The 18,561-nt window shown below is 45.6% G+C and overlaps 1 protein-coding gene across 1 annotated transcript in view; it reads right to left on the bottom strand.

The window, feature by feature from the left end:
* LOC126416835 (glutamate receptor 1-like) overlaps nucleotides 1–18,561 on the bottom strand; it is a 170,188-nt gene that overhangs the window by 31,241 nt on the left and 120,386 nt on the right. The window lies entirely within an intron of this gene.

Below are 18,561 nucleotides of genomic sequence, written 5' to 3'. Positions count from 1 at the left end.
ATAGCGCCGTTACCGGTTTCGAACCGACAGTTTCATCTTCAGACGACTAGTTCAAGTTTTACATTACATTTTGAGTTTTGTTTCCCCATTTGACGAAACTTCCTTGGGGTGGTGATGCCAATGAAAAATCCACGCCATTACGTTCTAGTGCAGGTTGTTTATCACCTTTCAACTTCGAAAACTGCGTAATGTAACGCGCCACTCACACACTTAGAAGTTTCATCCATATGTAACGCACCACTCACACACTTAGAAGTTTCATCCAATGTAAGGAAACAGCAATTCGCTATAGCGATCAAGAGATTAAAACTAGACCTCTTTGAGAACGGATGGGAAAGAAGAAAGCCCATCGCTGCGTAGAAAGTTTGTGAGAAAGTGCATAGCTTTTTGTTTTAAATGCTGGTTTTCCGGCTGCTATGGATCTATTTATCGACTGTAATTTATTATGTGTAGTTCACTGTTGCTATTTGAGGTTTCATATTGTCATTTCGTCATTTGGAGATAGTGAGAGGATCTCTGGACGCTAGAAAATGGAGAGGAGAAATCTGAACATTTCTAACATATTCTTCTGTTTGAGTTCAATAGAGGTGTGGCATCAGTGGAGCCAGACAGAAACATTTCCTCCGTGTACCGAGAATATGGACTTGCTACTAGTAATGAGCGAGGAGAAAGAATAATGTAGTTCTGTAGTTAATAACGAATACTCTGCTCAAGAATCACAAAAGAAGAAGGTATACATGGATAAGGCCACGATTTCAATTAGATTACATAATGGTCAGGCAGAGACTCCGAAATCAGATACTGTATTGTAAGGCGTACCCAGGAGCAGATATAGACTCAGATCACAATTTAGTGGTGATGGATGAACAGTAGGCTGAAGTGCCTGTCGGAGTTGCCGAGCGGTTCTAGGCGCTACGGTCTGGAGCATTGTTATACAATTTAGGTTCAAAAAGTACTTATTGTAGCAGCTACAACAATCTCGTACACACAGATGACGCCGTGATGACGTCGAAGTGCTGATTAAATCTTCTGCTTACTATCAAAAACAGAAAAATCAAAAAGGTGTGACGTCTGGTGAAGATTTGGTCTTGTGCAATGGAGAGTAGCGAAAGAGTGAAGGTAGGCGCATAGGCAGAGCACGCTGTATAGTGGAGTGTTGCCCCATTGTGTGCAGAGGCCTTCGTAGGTGACATAAAGGAGATGTGTCAACGACATAAAACTTCTATCTGAGCACCAATAAAAGTTACAAGTGGAGACTACAAGAAATCTATGAACCACTATGATCAGTCCATGGAGAAGAGATCAGGTTGTCCTTTGACGTCGCATATTTGTTACCCACTATTATTTCTTCCTATCCAGCAGAAGGACATCTGCGTGTGATGTTTACGATGTACTGCTCGCTGTGAAACCTATTTTAATTATCTGGTTGTCATGCTTGAAGAGAAGGATGAACCCTGAATTAAAAGAGAAACTTCCCTTTATTTTACGTAATTAGGATACGAATTTAGTGCTAATTATAATGTGCGTGATGTGAGAGGTCTGCTATTGAGACTAGCAGACGAAAGATTTTTCCTGTTCTGAGTGAATGATTTGACTTGTCTCATGTGATCAAGCATGCACATCTTCATATCAAATTTCAAACTTTTTTATTTTCAGCATGAATATTCTACACTTTACGACCTTTTAAGAAATGCTAAATAGATATCACGTGGATGGTTCTAGCGCTGTTACAGTGATCAACTATTATTCACGGTGTGTGTGTGTGTGTGTGTGTGTGTGTGTGTGTGTGTGTGTGTGGCCAGCCGGAGAGGCCGAGCGGATCTAGGCGCTTCAGACTGGAACCGCGCGACCGCTACGGTCGCAGGTTCGAATCCTGCCTCGGGTATGGATGTTTGTCATGTCCTTAGGTTTGTTAGGTTTAAGTAGTTCTAAGCTCTAGGGGTCTAATGACCTCAGATGTTAAGTCCCATAGTGCTCAGAGCCATTTGAACCATTTGTGTGTGTGTGTGTGTGTGTGTGTGTGTGTGTGTGTGTGTGTGTGTATGTGTGTGTGTGTGTGTGTGTGTGTGTGTGAGAGAGAGAGAGAGAGAGTGAGTGTGTGTGTGTGTGTGTGTGTGTGTGTGTGTGTGTGTGTGTGTGTTTGTGTGACCTCAGATGTTAAGTCCCATAGTGCTCAGAGCCATTTGAACCATTTGTGTGTGTGTGTGTGTGTGTGCGTGTGTGTGTGTGTGTGTGTATGTGTGTGTGTGTGAGAGAGAGAGAGAGTGAGTGTGTGTGTGTGTGTGTTTATGTGTAGTAACAGTTCCTACTTAACAACTGGTTTTATTATTCTTTCACCATTATACACTACTGGCCATTAAAACTGCTACACAACGAAGATGACGTGCTACAGACGCGAAATTTAACCGACAGGAAAAAGAGGCTATGATATGCAAATGATTAGCTTTTCAGAGCATTCACACAAGGTTGGCGCCGGTGGCGACACCTACAACGTGCTGACACGAGGAAAGTTTCCAATGGATTTCTCATACACAAACAGCAGTTGACCGGCGTTGCCTGGTGAAACGTTGTTGTGGTGCCTCATGTAAGGAGGAGAAATGCGTACCATCACGTTTCCGACTTTGATACAGGTCGGATTGTAGCCTATCGCGATTGAGGTTTATCGTATCGCGACATTGCTGCTCGCGTTGGTCGAGATCCAATGACTGTTAGCAGAATATGGTATCGGTGGGTTCAGGATAGCAATACGGAACGCCGTGCTGGATCCCTACGGCCTCGTATCACTAGCAGTCTAGATGACAGGCATCTTATCCGCATGGCTGTAACGGATCGTGCAGCCACGTCTCGATCCCTGAGTCAACAGATGGGGACGTTTGCAAGACAACAACCATCTGCACGAACAGTTCGACAACGTTTGCAGCACCATGGACTATCAGCTCGGAGACCATGGCTACGGTTACCCTTGACGCAGCATCACAGACAGGAGCGTCTGCCATGGTGTACTCAACGACGAACCTGGGTGCACAAATGGCAAAACGTAATTTTTTCGGACGAATCCAGGTTCAGTTTACAGCATCATGATGGTCACATCCGTGTTTGGCGAAATCGCGGTGAACGCACATTGGAAGCGTGTATTCGTCATCGCCATACTGCCGTATCACCCGGCGTAATGGAAAGGGGTGACATTGGTTACACGTCTTGGTCACCTCTTGTTCGCATTGACGGCACTTTGAACAGTGGACATTACATTTCAGATGTATTACAACCCGTGGCTGTACCCTTCATTCGATCCCTGCGGAACCCTACATTTCAGTAGGATAATGCACGGCCACATGTTGCAAGTCCTGTACGGGCCTTTCTGGATACAGAAAATGTTCGACTGCTGCCCTGGCGAGCACATTCTCCAGATCTCTCACAAATTGAAAATGTCTAGTCAATGGTGGCCGAGCAACTGGCTCGTCACAGTACGCCAGTCACTACTCTTGATGAACTGTGGTATCGTGTTGAAGCTGCATGGGCAGCAGTACCTGTACACGCCAGCCAAGCTCTGTTTGACTCAATGCCCAGGCGTATCAAGGCCGTTATTACGGCCAGAGGTTGTTGTTCTGGGTACTGATTTCTCAGGATCTGCGCACTCAAATTGCGTAAAAATGTAATAACATGTCAGTTCTTGTATAATATATTTGTCCAATGAATACCAGTTTATGATCTGCATTTCTTCTTGGTGTAGCAATTATAATGGCCAGTTGTGTATGATGCTGAGTTTTACGGCCAATGATGAATAAAACTGTTCACCGACCATAGCTCGATAGTCCGGAAATTTTAAAGGAATAATAAATTTCAGTTGTTTCAACCCAATAAGTAAGAAAACATTTGAAGGCTGACACCGATAACTTCGATGTGTAGCAAACCAAAACAAATTTTTAACGAAAGCAATGGTGATCACTAATGTTAGAATTTTTAGGTGTGCAACTTTTTCTTAAGGTAAATTACAGTTCTTCGGAAAGATACCACAGTGAGAAATTTTCCCTCAGTTGCGTAAAGACATAGTTTTTCATTTCCCTTTTTTCCATTTTTTCGGACCTTTATCCGTTTTTTCCTCAAACTACGTCCATAATCCCCTTTTTTCTTATACTGTTGCTTTTCAGTAATCTTGTTGAGTGCATTTTAATGTTTATAAGTGAAATGACTTGAGAGTTTAATTGCATTTGTATATGGTTTCCAATCAATAAAAAGTGTTTAACCTTCAGTTAAAGTCTCCTCAGCTTGCAGTGAGATGAGAATAGTAAGTCTACCTCTTTCAGTAAACGCTGGAGCGAAAATACACCTTCGCCAATGAATAATAATTTTGTGTACTGAAAATCCTCTTTCTCTCATTTATCGATATAAAAAAACTGCAACAATTAAAATTTCGCCAGAATCTGTAGCCCGCTGCTCGTGAATGTGTCTGTTACTAAACATGTATATTACTAGATTTTACCATGCCGAAGGTATCCAACGCCGATTTTCTTGTTCTGGCCCAGGAATTCAAACACGGTTCCATAGAAGCTGATGGGCTAAGCGATGTACTATTTAAGAGTTCGAAATTTTGCTAAATGAAAAACATCAGCAAGACGGCACAAAAAACACGTTTCCGGGTCCAAGCTTCAAAATAACAAGACTTTTCAAACAAAAAAATCAAGGCAGTCTCTAACACTATCACGAAATGCATCTGGACAGTGTTCTCCAAAAAGCTAATATGCGGAGCAAGTCAACAATGATTTGTGTGCAGCTTTGTACAAACAGCGATTCCAGTCAGTAAGGTGAGCCATCCACTCTTCAAGGGACTTCTTCAAAGATACGCAGAGGTCTTAATGTCCGATCAGAAGAATTTAAGAAAAAAAGTACATGGAGCCTTTTTACCAAGAAACCAAATAAAGAATCAAGGAGAAAGTGCTGACTGCGATGTGGGAATCATTCTAAATGAAACCATAGGCTCAGTACTTTGAACATTAGCTTTTCCCTTAGCAGGGGAGAAAGTTAAGCCCATGTTGTAAAAAATGCATGACCTACAGCAAGCCGTTTCCAGTACAGTAATGCAATAAATCATGGACTTCTGTCAGTAACTGTGGCCTATCGGTATCAAATTTGAAAAAGCTCTTCTGATGGTTACGGAACAAACTCCATACCTGGTTCCACCAGTTAACGAACGAAATCTTTTGTTCCTGGAATTGAAGCACATAACACGTTTGGTCAATGACCTTCAACAGTTTTGTGGAGTTATAGAGAACAAAGGTGACATCACAAATCAATTCATATCTGCGCTGAAGAAGAATTCTACTGAAAGCTCCGAGCCGTGTTGTTGCCTGTAGGGAAATTACTGGCCTGCCGCATCCAGATTTCGCGGTCATTACTCGTTGGATCTTCGACTGTGTGTGCTACTAGGCTGTGTGAGGATTTTGACAACAGAGTTTGTGCGGTTTTTTGCTCCAGCCCACTCAAGTGAAATTTCCAAGGCACAGCAACTTCTGGTACTGGAGAAAATACGTAATTTGCATACAGAATTATTTTATGTCCATGGTTACAAGTATCTGACTGCACCTATTATTTTATTTCTTTATTTATTAATTTTCTTATTTATTAAACGATTACAAAAAGAAGGTCCTGAAAAGGAGAAACAGTGGTGTACTTTTGCTTCCGTGAGGGAGCCGTTAGACGGTTTGGCAAAGATAAAATCGAGTTGTCTTCAGAAAGATCTGGATACTAAGGAATTTGCGATATCTGTAGATTTTTCACTCCGGGTGAATACAAAGTTTGCCCCGCTATTTTGTGTCAGTGTCGAAAGAGGCTTTAGCAACTACAAAAACATTCTATCTCCTAACTGAAACAGATTTCTTTTTCAAAATGTAGAAACGTTTAATGTCTCGATGATCAACATCTTCGTGCTTTTTCCTTCTTCTGTGGAGTACTGATTTGATTTAAGTGTTTGTAACTCAATAAACTAGAATAGGAGAAAGAGTTTTTTTGAGTTAGTTGAGTAAATCAGCACTTTTTGTCTCTTTTTTACCTTTACCTTGTTTTAGCATCTTTTTCCTTCATTTTTTATCTGAAAGTTGTACCTAAAAATCTTAACCGTGGTTGTCACCAAGACGCCCATTCAACTCAATGATAATCTGTCGCTGCATGTTAGCCTACTACCAGAATGACAGAAGCATCATTGCCAAAATTTTTGCAGACACAAGGTGAGACTAGTGCCGTGGCTGTGATTGTGTCAAGTTATAATAAATCTGAAACATCTACTCTCTTCCGCAGACTCTAAATTAGCTCTCAGGAAGAGCAGGAAGGAGCTGTAGATGTAATTATAGGATTATCATCAATACGAAAAAGGCTGAAAATTTATTATCAACGAACTGAGAACAATAGGGGCAAATTAGAACATACAAATTTTTTGAAACATGTAACCAGGAAAAAATCCCATAAACAGGTGAGACAAATTATGATACTTAAGGATAAGGCAGACTTCGAATGACAGGGGACCGCAACGAGGGTAATATTAGACGAGGAAACACCAACATCTGGCTCGTGGAGAAAAATAAAAACTGAAATACAGCTGCGTGACTGATGAGCTAGTGAGGCAAGCAAACCAAACAAAGGGGGATTGTATACAAAGACCCACAAAGAGGTCGAGGAATGTGACTAAAAATAAACGAAATACGAGGAAGATGAAAGGCCTGTGGCAATCAAGCAGTTCCCGGAACATAAAAACTCCAGACGCCACATTAAAGTCTTGCACGTTTAAAACAAGAGAAAAACACTACTTGCTGAGGACTAATTACCGTTGCCATTAAGGCCCAGGACGACGTGAAATTCGTATAAAAGTAAAAGTAATAGAGGCAGGCGCTGAAGAGTGGATTTAAGTTATCCACCGAGAAGTCTGTATGTGTTCTTTTTAACCGTTCTAGTTCGATTTTCACCTTTCCTGAGTTGCGCTTGAGGGACACTATTCTTACTTTTAAAGACACGGTGAGATTTCTGGGGCTCATTTTTGACTCGAGGCTCACGTGGTTACCTCATCTTAAAGACCTGAAACGGCGGTCGCTTCAGGCTTTAAGTATTTTAAAATGTCTTAGCCACAGTACATGGGGAGCTGACAGGACTTGTCTGCTCCAGTTTTACAGGGCGTTTGTGCGATCTCGGCTCTATTATGGGTGCACGGTGTATGGGTCTGCGAGGCCTTCGTACTTAAAGATTTTGGACGTTGTCCACCATGAAGGGCTTCGGTTGGCCACTGGGGCATTCCGAACTAGCCCCATACCAAGCCTCTGTGCAGAGGCTGGTGAACCGCCACTTCATTTGCGGCGACGGCTACTTACGGTACGCCAGGCGTATAAAACTTTGTCCACACCATACACACCTGCATACCATACCGTTGCTCAGCCTCCTCTGGCACGGTTATTTCATAACCGGCAACGTGCGACGCAGCCCTATGGGATTCGTGCACAGGATTGTCTCGCTGCAATGTCTATGGCTGGTCTTCGTGTTTTACGTCGCGGTTGGAGCAGATCTCCACCTTGGCTCCTCCGGAGGCCCAAACTTATTTTAGATTTGACTCGTTTTAAGAAGGATGGCACGCCAGATTTTACATTCCAGTCACTGTTTTTTAACATTTTAGATGTGCATCACGGTTTCACTGTCGTTTACACTGATGGCTCCAAACAGGAGACCTTCCTTGGCTGTTCTGTGGTGTTCCCTGATCATATTGCCCGGATTCGCCTCCCTGCTGAATATACCGTTTTCGCAGCGGAGCTCCACGCGATCCTGAAGGCACTGGAGCAGATGAATCGTGTTCGGGGCGATCGATTTCTTCTCTGCTCCGATTCTCTTAGTGCCTTACAATCACTGCAGAACCTATACCCGACTGAGGAGATGGTCCAGCTGATACATGGCCAACTGTACTTACTCCAACGGCGGGGTAAGGAGGTATCCTTCTGCTGGGTGCCTGGTCATGTAGGCATATGGGGCAATGAACAGGCCGATCGGGCTGCCAAGGAGGCCTGCAGAGAGCAGGATGTGGTCCAGTGTCCTATCCCCTTGCAGTCAGTCATCGCTGCACTCCAAAGGAAGTGCATGGAGTTGTGGGAGGACGAATGGCTGGCGGTGACGGCCAATAAACTGCGGTCGGTAAAGTCAACCACTCGGCCGTGGCGTTCGTCCTGCCGGCTGCTCAGGCGGGAAGAGGTGGCCCTCACACGTCTTAGGATAGGGCACTGTCCTCTGACGCATAGCTATTTATTACGGCGGGAGGATCCTCCGTTTTGTGATGCTTCTGGTGTGCACATCTCTGTCCGGCACATTTTAACCGAATGCATTTTATACCGTGATGCAAGGGCAGAAGCACAAGTTTATGGGGATCTGCCTTGTGTTTTAGCTAACGATGAGACGTGTGTGTCTAGGGTTTTTAAGTTTTGTCATGTGTCTCGACTCTGGCCTAAACTTTTAGGCTGGAGGTTTTAGTGTATTGCAGAGTGGCTGACTCCTCCCAGTTTTTCCTTGCGGTCAGCAAGCCACTTCCATCTGCTACATTGTTTGAGCTCCCTCTCCGTTTTTCTTCCTGTGTTGTCCATGTTTTACTGCTGACGCCCTGCTTCATTCCACGCTTCGGTGTGGGTGAGCACATATTTTCCAATGATTGTTCCCCGTGTTTTATGTTCCGTTTTATGTAAATGTTCTGAGTTTTTTCTTGACACCCATCTCACTATGATACTGAACGGGCGCTGAAGACCTTGCTGTCGTGCGCCCAAAAAACCCCTCTACTACTACTACTACTAAAATAGAGGCAACTTTCACCTGCATCCGGCGGTGGCTCATGGCTTTGGCGGCGCACACGACCCTGGAGCGTCCGCACTCCCGCCCAGTCACGTCAGCAATGGTGCCTAGGTGAACATACGGTACTCGCCTCAGTAGATGACGTCACAGCAGCCCCCCCTGCTGGTGGTAATGTGTATTAAGTCAGTTGGAGTCCGGGCCTCATGGTGAGCACACACACTCTATGGCGGTAGTGGCTCAATTTGCTTAAAGAAAGACTGGTGCATGATTTCGACAGTTGATTATTGGCAAGCATGTTTGGAGAGTCTTTTAGTGGTTTGCGTGTCTGTAGGTTGTGTGGTGTGACCCCCAGCGTGCCAGAGCATGTCTTTTGTATCAGTGTAATAAATATACTTCATCCCTAAATAAATTGTTCCAAAATAAATAAAGTACACTCCTTCCTCTCTCCAGCAGCCCAGCACCAGTCAAGTATTTTTCCCACAAACCCCTAGGAGGAGGTGGCGGTGGGGTGATTTAGGTTAGTGGAGGTAATCCAAGTGACCGATCTTTCCACGATTATCTTAGGTTAGTAGAGGTGTGATGCATTATCCTGTTGGAATTTGAACTTCCCGCCATTTTCTAACGGAGGGGAGGAGAGGGGTGTTAGGTTAGTGGAGGTAGCCAAATTGACCTATCTTCCCGCTAAATTTCATACTTGCCGTCAAAATCAGCCATCTTAGATGATGTCATCAGATGACATCACGGCCACCATCTTGGAGACGTCATCGCCTCCATCTTCGATGACGTCATCGCTGCCATCTAGGATAATGGTATTTAGGGTGACACGAATTCTGTCCCAGTACTGGCGTTATGGTGTGGTCTTGTTTTTCATGGAGGAGGCTTGCACCCCTTGTTGTTTTGCGTGGCACTATCACAGCAAAGGCCTTCATCGATGTTTTAAGCGCCTTCTTGCATCCCACCTTTGATGAGCAGTTCAGGGATGGCGACTGAATCTTTCAACACAATCGAGCACCTGTTCATAATGCATGGCGTGTGGCCGAGTGGTTACACGACAATAACATCCCTGTAATGGACTGGCGTGCACAGAGTCCTGACCTGAATCCTATAGAACACCTTGGAGATGTTTTGTAACGCCGACTTCGTGCCAGGCCTCACCGACCGACATCGATACCTCTCCTCAATGCAGCACTTTCTGAAGAATGGCCTGCCATTCCCCAAGAAATCTACCAGCACCTGATTGAACGTATGCCTGCGAGAATGGAAGCTGTCATGAAGGCTAAGGGTGGACCACCACTATATTGAATTCCAGCATTACCAATTGAGCGTGCCACGAACTTGTAAGTCATTTTGAGCCAGGTGTCCGGATACTTCTGATCACATAGTGTATGATCTTATTGTTACTTCTCCTGCTAAAAATTTACTAGGTATGGGCGAGCTTCGCAAGGAATGTATTTGCGTTTTTGACCCACCTTGGGCGTCACATTACGTTCGTCCTCTCACGTTACTGAACTGTGATTGTAGGGCAATGCCAAAGCGATGACTCGCATGACGTCTGCCTTGCTGGAGACTGTCGTCGGCGAGTATCAAAGTCGTCTTCCTGGTCGCTCTGTTCTCACCCCTGTAGCCAAATACCGGGATGTGGTTTCGGTTGCTACCATTACTTCTGTCCATTGTGCCTTTGCATTTTTTTATTTTAATAAGCCTTTCGATCGTGTAAATCATGAATGTCTGCTTCGGATCTCGGAGACGATTGTGTTTACTGTTGAGGCTCGTAGAGTATTGTTAATGGGCGTTGCAACTTCGGTAGTTGCCAATGAGCAATTGACGCACCGATAACCATCCATCTGAGAGTGCCAGAGGGGAGCCCGCTGTCGATGTCTTTGTTTGTCTTATCTCTGCAGCCGCTGCTTCAGGAGGCTGGATCCCACGTTCAGGGTTGGACGCTTTTTTGGAACGACTCTAGCTGTTCGAGCGTATGCTGATGATGTGATGTGATGTGTGGTTAGCACATTGGACTCGCAGGATGACCGTTTAAACCCATTGGGAAGGGGTCTCTGCCCCAGCCCGCTGAACAATTACAACTGCCAATATCCTGGAAAACTGGCTCCGAGCTCTATCAAGGACAGCGGCCTCCTCCTGGTACAGGGTGGTCGACTATTAGTCACTACTCCTGATACAACATAGACTCTCGCTGGTGGAAATCACGGATAAAATGCAGTAGATGTGCGTCCCTAGATACGCTGCAGTAGTAGTTTATTTGTCGTGGCCACCTAGCAAAGTGGTCATGGCTCAGGAAGCAGTTGGCTTTCCTCACTCGGTATGTTGAAGTTGCGTACTCCATTGATCTAATTCTGCCCCCAGCTACTTATTTTTTCCAAGGACAAAGATCAGTACAGCAATTTGGCTGGTTGGTCACATTATACATTTTGTTGTTGCTGGTAAGGGTGATGACGACCCTTTGGCTTTTCGCCAGCTTATGTCCACGGCTTGCTGGTCCTGCTTGCAATATCCCCGCTTCTGAGAACTCTTTGCTAGGATGTAGAGAATGTTCCACTGAACAATCTGAAGTAGGAAACCTGGGGACGGAGAAGCCAGGTTAAGGAGATATGGAAGTGAACTTGTCTACCGCTTTGTCTAGCATTACTGTTTTCCAGCTTATTTACAACTAACATGCATACAAGTTTACACGTTCTGTGCAGTTTATTTGCATGTACATTCTTTATTTCCTGCAAGAAAACAAGGAGGACGAGTCTGATTATTGGGAAGTCTTGATGCAGTTGTTTACTTTACTTGTCCATAAGGTGGCTCTGTTGTTTCGTATTTACATGGTCCACTTGGCTGTTCGTGAGGGGATGTGGATTCATCGTGACGGTGCACCACCTCCCTTCAGTGTGGATGTCTGCAACCATCTGAATGCTGTATTACCTTGTCGCTGGATTGCAAGCGGAGGACTTATTCCATGGCCGGCGAGGTCACCTGACCTGAATCCTCTTAATTATTTCCTAAGAGGATATCTAATGTAGTCACTTGTGTATGAGACCACGGTGGATACCGAGGTGGAATTAGTTGCCAGACTTGTAGCTGCCTGTGATGTGATTCGAAACACACCGGGAGTATCTGTCAGGGTGCGTTAGAATCTAGTTCGCCGATGTCATGCCAGCATTGAGGTTGATGGCCGTCAATTTCAGCGCATTTTGCAAGATACAGTACAAATGATACGTTCATTCTGTCAGTGATGGTATTTGCAGTTAACTGTAACTAATGTAAATAAAAAAGTACACAGTGACGTGATTTTATTCCTATTATCTCCTTTAGCGGGCTTTTCCGAACCCAGGTTCTCTGCCTTAAATTGTTCGGTGGACCATCCTCTATGTCCTGTTAAATTTTTGCACGCTCTAAGGAAACGCCCCATAATACTCTTATAGAGAAAAGAGATAATCCAGCGTGGGTCACGACATACTCACTTAGTAGCCCACGCTCAGAGCAGGAGAAAAGATCACAAGTGAAGCTGGATTCAAGGTCATCCATTTCTTGGTACATCAGCGGCTGCGTATAGGAGCGAAACGGCGAGGGGATGAAGCTGACATTTTGCAGATCTCTGTGGTTGGAGGCGGTACAGAATGATTTGCATGGTGTTACAAAAAGGTACGGCCAAACTTTCAGGAAACATTCCTCACACACAAAGAAAGAAAACATGTTATGTGGACATGTGTCCGGAAACGCTTACTTTCCATGTTAGAGCTCATTTTATTACTTCTCTTCAAATCACATTAATCATGGAATGGAAACACACAGCAAATGAAAGTACCAGCGTGACTTCAAACACTTTGTTACAGGAAATGTTCAAAATGTCCTCCATTAGCGAGGATACATGCATCCACCCTCCGTCGCATGGAATCCCTGATGCGCTGATGCAGCCCTGGAGATTGGCGTATTGTATCACAGCCGTACACAATACGAGCACGAAGAGTCTCTACATTTGGTACCGGGATTGCGTAGACAAGAGCTTTCAAATGCCCCCATAAATGAAAGTGAAGAGGGTTGAGCTCAGGAGAGGGTGGAGGCCATGGAATTGGTCCGCCTCTACCAATCCATCCGTCACCGAATCTGTTGTTGAGAAGCGTACGAACACTTCGACTGAAATGTGCAGGAGCTCCATTGTGCATGAACCACATGTTGTGTCGTACTTGTAAAGGCACATGTTCTAGCATAACAGGTAGAGTATCCCGTATGAAATCATGATAACGTGCTCCACTGAGCGTAGGTGGAAGAACACGGGGCCCAATCAAGACATCACCAACAATGGCTGCCCAAACTTTCACAGAAATTCTGTGTTGATGACGTGATTGCACAATTGCGTGCGGATTCTCGTCAGCCCATACATGTTGATTGTGAAAATTTACAATTTGATCACGTTGGAATGAAGCCTCATCCGTAAAGAGAACATTTACACTGAAATGAGGATTGACACATTGTTGGATGAACCATTAGCAGAAGTATACCCGTGGAGGCCAATCAGCTGCTGATAGTGCCTCCACACGCTGTACATGGTACGGAAACAACTGGTTCTCCCGTAGCACTCTCCATACAGTGACGTGGTCAACATTACATTGTACAGCAGCAACTTCTCTGACGCTGACATTAGGGTTATCGTCAACTGCACGAAGAACTGCTTCGTCCAATGCAGGTGTCCTCGTCGTTCTAGGTCTTCCCCAGTCGCGAGTCATAGGCTGGAATGTTCCGTGCTCCCTAAGACGCCTATCAACTGCTTCGAACGTCTTCCTGTCGGGACACCTTCGATCTGGAAATCTGTCTCGATACAAACGTACCGCGCCACGGCTATTGCCCCGTGCTAATCCATACATCAAATGGGCATCTGCCAACTCCGCATTTGTAAACATTGTACTGACTGAAAAACCACGTTCGTGATGAACACTAACCTGTTGATGCTACGTACTGATGTGCTTGATGCTAGTACTGTAGAGCAATGAGTCGCATGTGAACATAAGCACCGAAGACAACATTACCTTCCTTCATTTGGGACACCTGGCGGTGAATCGAGGAAGTACAGTACATACTGACGAAACTAAAATGAGCTCTAACATGGAAATTAAGCGTTTCTGGACACATGTCCACATAACATCTTTTCTTTATTTGTGTGTGAGGAATGTTTCCTGGAAGTTTGGCCGTACCTTTCTGTAACACCCTGTATAAGTTTGCCTTATAGAGATGAGGGGAAATGAGACTCTCTATTGGTTTACTGGTCTTACTTCTTCGCTTGTTTCCAATGAACATGCAGAAGAGTGCAGACACTAGCTTATAAATTCTGTCAATGTAAATCGTAGATAAGGTTTATAGATTCTACAATAAAGTACCAGAAAAAAGACCATCCTAACCTATAACTTTACGAAGATTCGGGTACACACAGTAATGTCTGGTTCTACAGACCACGAACCGTGGAAGTGCCAGATTCTATTGCTCTAATCGAACCCTTAGATTCAAGTACTCGTTACAATGCGAGTGACACACAGAAATATATAGGAACAAGTAGACAAATGTACGATGGAAACCAATAACACTCATGCAAAAGTACGAACAGGAAGCTTTTTGCACGTCCTTCCCAGTGTACAATCCACTGTAGGCCGTCGGTCATTCCAGGCTGGAACTCAGCTGATCCATTAAATGTATTGGCAGTTGCGAATCTGGACAACCATCAGCTGTATAATGGAATGACGACAATTAAAATATGTGCCAGATCGGGACTCCAACCTGGATTTCTCGCTCATAGCGAGCGGTCGCCTTACGATTACTTTATTTTTAATTTTTTTAAATTTTTATTTTTTCTATATTTTATTTTTTTATAAGTAATTATAAATGAAAACGGGCATTTGAAAAAAGAGGAAACAAAAGTAGCATAGACGGGCCTCGAACCAGGGTCGCCTGGACGGTAGTCCCGCTCTTTTGCCTTTTTGTTTCTTGTTTCTTGTTTTTTTTCTCTACCAACTTTTTTTCATAAGAAAAAAGGCGTCTTTCAGTTACGACAAACGAAGTTAGAATGTACATCCGTAGCAACAATAGAACAAGAGTTCCTTCGAAACTATGAAATAAAATTTGAAACTAATAGTACGATGATAGATAATAAAGAAAGAAAAATGTAAGCAAATCCCGCACGCCATTCCCTGTGCATGGCCCATTTGCGTACAGATTCCATGTTCCAAGTTGATGAAACATTTCGCAGCGTGTGGAGCTCCATGTCGGCGGTCATCCTCCGCCCGGTACTCCCCAACTGTGAGGGGGGTTATCGAAGACACTGCGCAAATAGTTCGCAAATAGCTGTCGGTATCGGGGTGTACGCTCAAGTGTGCTATGACTGTCCTGGAGAGATTGCCAGTAATCAAGTACCGTCTTCTCATCAGCTCGAAGAGGTAGTATATGGACATGCCTTTAAACCATGTGAGAGCGTGAGTCTTCGCAGGTGGGAAATAAGTATCCTCTGGAAAAGGAGGTGCCGTGCCTCAGTTGTGCGAGGCGCGATACGTAGGTAGCAGACGAGGATCTTCTGCACTAGCAGCCATTCCTCTAACGCCGATCCACATGATAAACAGTTTTCGTCGGTATCCATGAGGTGGCAACGCGGGCAAAGGGGGGGGAATTCGTCATCCCAATAGCGTGCAGCCTTTGTCGTGTTACAACTTTCCCATTCACAACCTGGTACCACATGGCTCGTACCTGCGTGGGGAGGAACGGCTTCTGGACTGCTCTCCACACTGCAGGCTATAAGGTCGTCGGGCTCTTCCTCTCAATCACATTGCGAAGGATGGACCATAGCAGCAACCTGCAAACGTCTCTCGCCTTGGGAGTGCGAGTGTTGGGGAGGTCTGGGTGCATGTAACTATACTCAAGAATAAATGCCGAGAGGTGAGAGAGTGAGGGTGTAATGTTCGCAATCGTGACAGGTGGCAGTAGAGACGCCGGCAGCAATTCCTCTAACAGACGTCCCATAAGGGAAGCATCTTTTTGGGTCCATAATTTCATCATTGTGCACAAGTATAATGCTGTAGCTCTCGCTCGTACATTTATAGGTCCCAGTCCGCCTTCACGCGGAGGGAGGGTGAGTGTTTCGTAGCGGACTTTGAATAGGAGTCCGGCGGTAAGGTAATATCCAAATGCTGCTTGCAGTCTGTGTGCCATCGCTGTCAATATCGGTAGGACCTTAGCCATGTGGATCATCTTTGTCGCCACGTGAAGATTGAGGTATTCCACGCGCTGTAGGAGGTCCATCCGTCGAAGTAGGTTCTGGCGAACTTCTGTGCGTATCGCCTGTAGTAATCGTGTATAGTTCATGGCAGCCATGCGGTGCACATCCTGTGTAAATGTTATGCCCAAGAACCGGATCTCGTTGACTAGTAGGAGTGGGGCTCAAGCGTCCTCCTGTAGACCTCTCCCAGTGGGCATCGCTGGCGACTTGGCTACATTCATGAGGCTGCCCACTGGCAATCCATAGCGATTGTTTCATTGTATCACCGAGCGTACCTCGTCACCAGATCGGACAAGTAATAGAAGGTCATCAGCATATATCCTGCAGTGAAAGGTGTGATCCCTCAATGACATGCCCGAGAGCCTGTTTTTCAACCCTCCAATAAGTGGTTCGAGTGAGATCGCGTAAAGAATCATGGAGAGTGGGCACCCTTGGCGAACACCGTCGGATCGGAAAGGGACCCGCAATCCGTCCATTCACCAGTACACGGGATGCAGCTCCACATAAAAGACGCTGAAAGATATCGATAAAGTCAGGCGGGAAGCCCATGTAGGCCATAACGGACAGAAGGAACTTGTGGCGAACTCTGTCGAAGGCGTGGTCGAAATCAATGGAGGTCAGAGCAGCTCGAAGGCGACAGGATTTGGCGATGGCTATTAAATCCTTGCATTCGCTGGTTGCCGTTTGCATGTTGGTCACTCCGCCCTGTGTGTCGTTTGTTCCATGCAGAGGGGCAGGGTCAGAACCTTTATGTGGCTGGCGAGTAGTCGGGCGAAGATTTTATAGTCCGAGTTGAGCATTGTAATTGGCCTGTAGTCCTCGACCGTCCGACCTCTGGAAGGCTTGTGTATCGGTATGAGGAGACCTTCCACGAATCCAGGTGGCACGTGGGAACCGGGGGTCATCAGTTCTTGGTACATGATGATCCATCGGGGCATCATTAGTTCGCGGAAAGTCCGATAAAACTCGAGCGGCAGTTCGTCTGGCCCGGGAGATTTGTTGAGTGCTCCCTTGTTAAGCGCATCCTCGATATCGTCTCGTGTAAGTCCAGCTAAAATTGTCGCCGCAGCTGCAATGTCGAGGGTGTGCGACACGTGCTGCAGTATGTCGTGATCGTCCGCTTCCTCTGTACTCACCTCGTCGTAAAACCGGCGATAGTGATCTGCAAAGGCTTCTGTAACCGCCGCCTGAGTCATTACGACCCTACCATCTGGCAATATGAGGTCCGTGATCAGCTGCTGTCGGCGTCGGCGGCTGTCGAGCACGATGTGATGCATAGACGGGTTTTCTCCTTCCGCTCGGTCTTGATGTCGCGAACGCACGACGACCCCCTCCAAATGTTTCCTCGTAAGAGACAATATTTTACCTTTAATTCGTCGGCTTTCCATTTGTCGGTTTGGTGACGGTGGTTGGGTGGCAAGTTCGCGGAGCATCTTGTAATAAAAGTCCAATGTGTGACAACGCCACGCTGCGATATCTTTTACGAATTGCGTTAGCACACGCCGAAACGCTGGTTTTGCACATTCCACCCACCATGCTAGAGTCGAAGTGTATCGGGGAAGACGACGTTCGCAATCCATCCATGTGCTGGCGATAATCTGACGGCATTCCGGGGCTTGAAGATGTGCCACATTCAGCTTCCAGGGTCCTCGGCTGCACCGCATCTGCTGCTGCTCTAGAGTGAGTGTGCATATGAAAGCGCTGTTATCGGAGAAGGCAAGCGGCCAACGTTCGGCGTCCAATACTCCCGGCGCTAGAGCTCGTGAAACATAAATGCGGTCTAGGCGACTGGCTGAGTGACTAGTAAAGTATGTCGGTCCGGGACAGTCACCATGCATTGTCTCCCAAGTGTCGGTGAGAAGCAGATCTCGAACCAGGAGCCGAAGTTCTTGACAAGTCGAGAAATGTGGGACTTGGTCTTTGGGGTGAAGCACACAGTTGTAGTCGCCGCCGAAGATATATTGATCGAATACGATTAAGCTATCGGAGCACGACTTATGACCAGACACAAACTCCACATGTCATCAACCACGTGCCTACAACCTGTACTCGTACATTCATTATATACAGTATATTGCCGTTCAGGGGAGACATTTTAATTGAAAGTCGCTTGCCTGTTATCGGCGGATAAAAACGACATTGCAGTGCCTGTATTGATCCGAATTACGCTGCAAATCGTAATTCGGAACGACACAGACATTGCACTATCTCACTCATCTGATCTCTGAACTGAAATCTTGAGCTCTGCATTGCCTGGCGTTTGAGGGCCTCTGCATATGGCATCTGGGGCTGTTTGCTTACAGATGGGACGTGTCTGCTTCACTTGCTATGTCCAATTCGGAATCAATGAGCGTGAAATCAGCAATTCCTCAGCGTGTGTGATCTCTTAATGAACTGATGAAAGCGGCGCGCTCTGAAAATCTCTAAGTTACAAGGCTTACAGTTAATATTCATACATAGATGGCTTCTTTTTCTGGCAACCTCTCACGAGTCTGTCA

The sequence above is a fragment of the Schistocerca serialis genome, chromosome 8 (assembly GCF_023864345.2).
Source record: "Schistocerca serialis cubense isolate TAMUIC-IGC-003099 chromosome 8, iqSchSeri2.2, whole genome shotgun sequence".
In the NCBI taxonomy this organism is placed as follows: domain Eukaryota; kingdom Metazoa; phylum Arthropoda; class Insecta; order Orthoptera; family Acrididae; genus Schistocerca; species Schistocerca serialis.
Note: the sequence above shows the minus strand (reverse complement) of the source record. Positions and strands in the feature narration are given on the sequence as shown.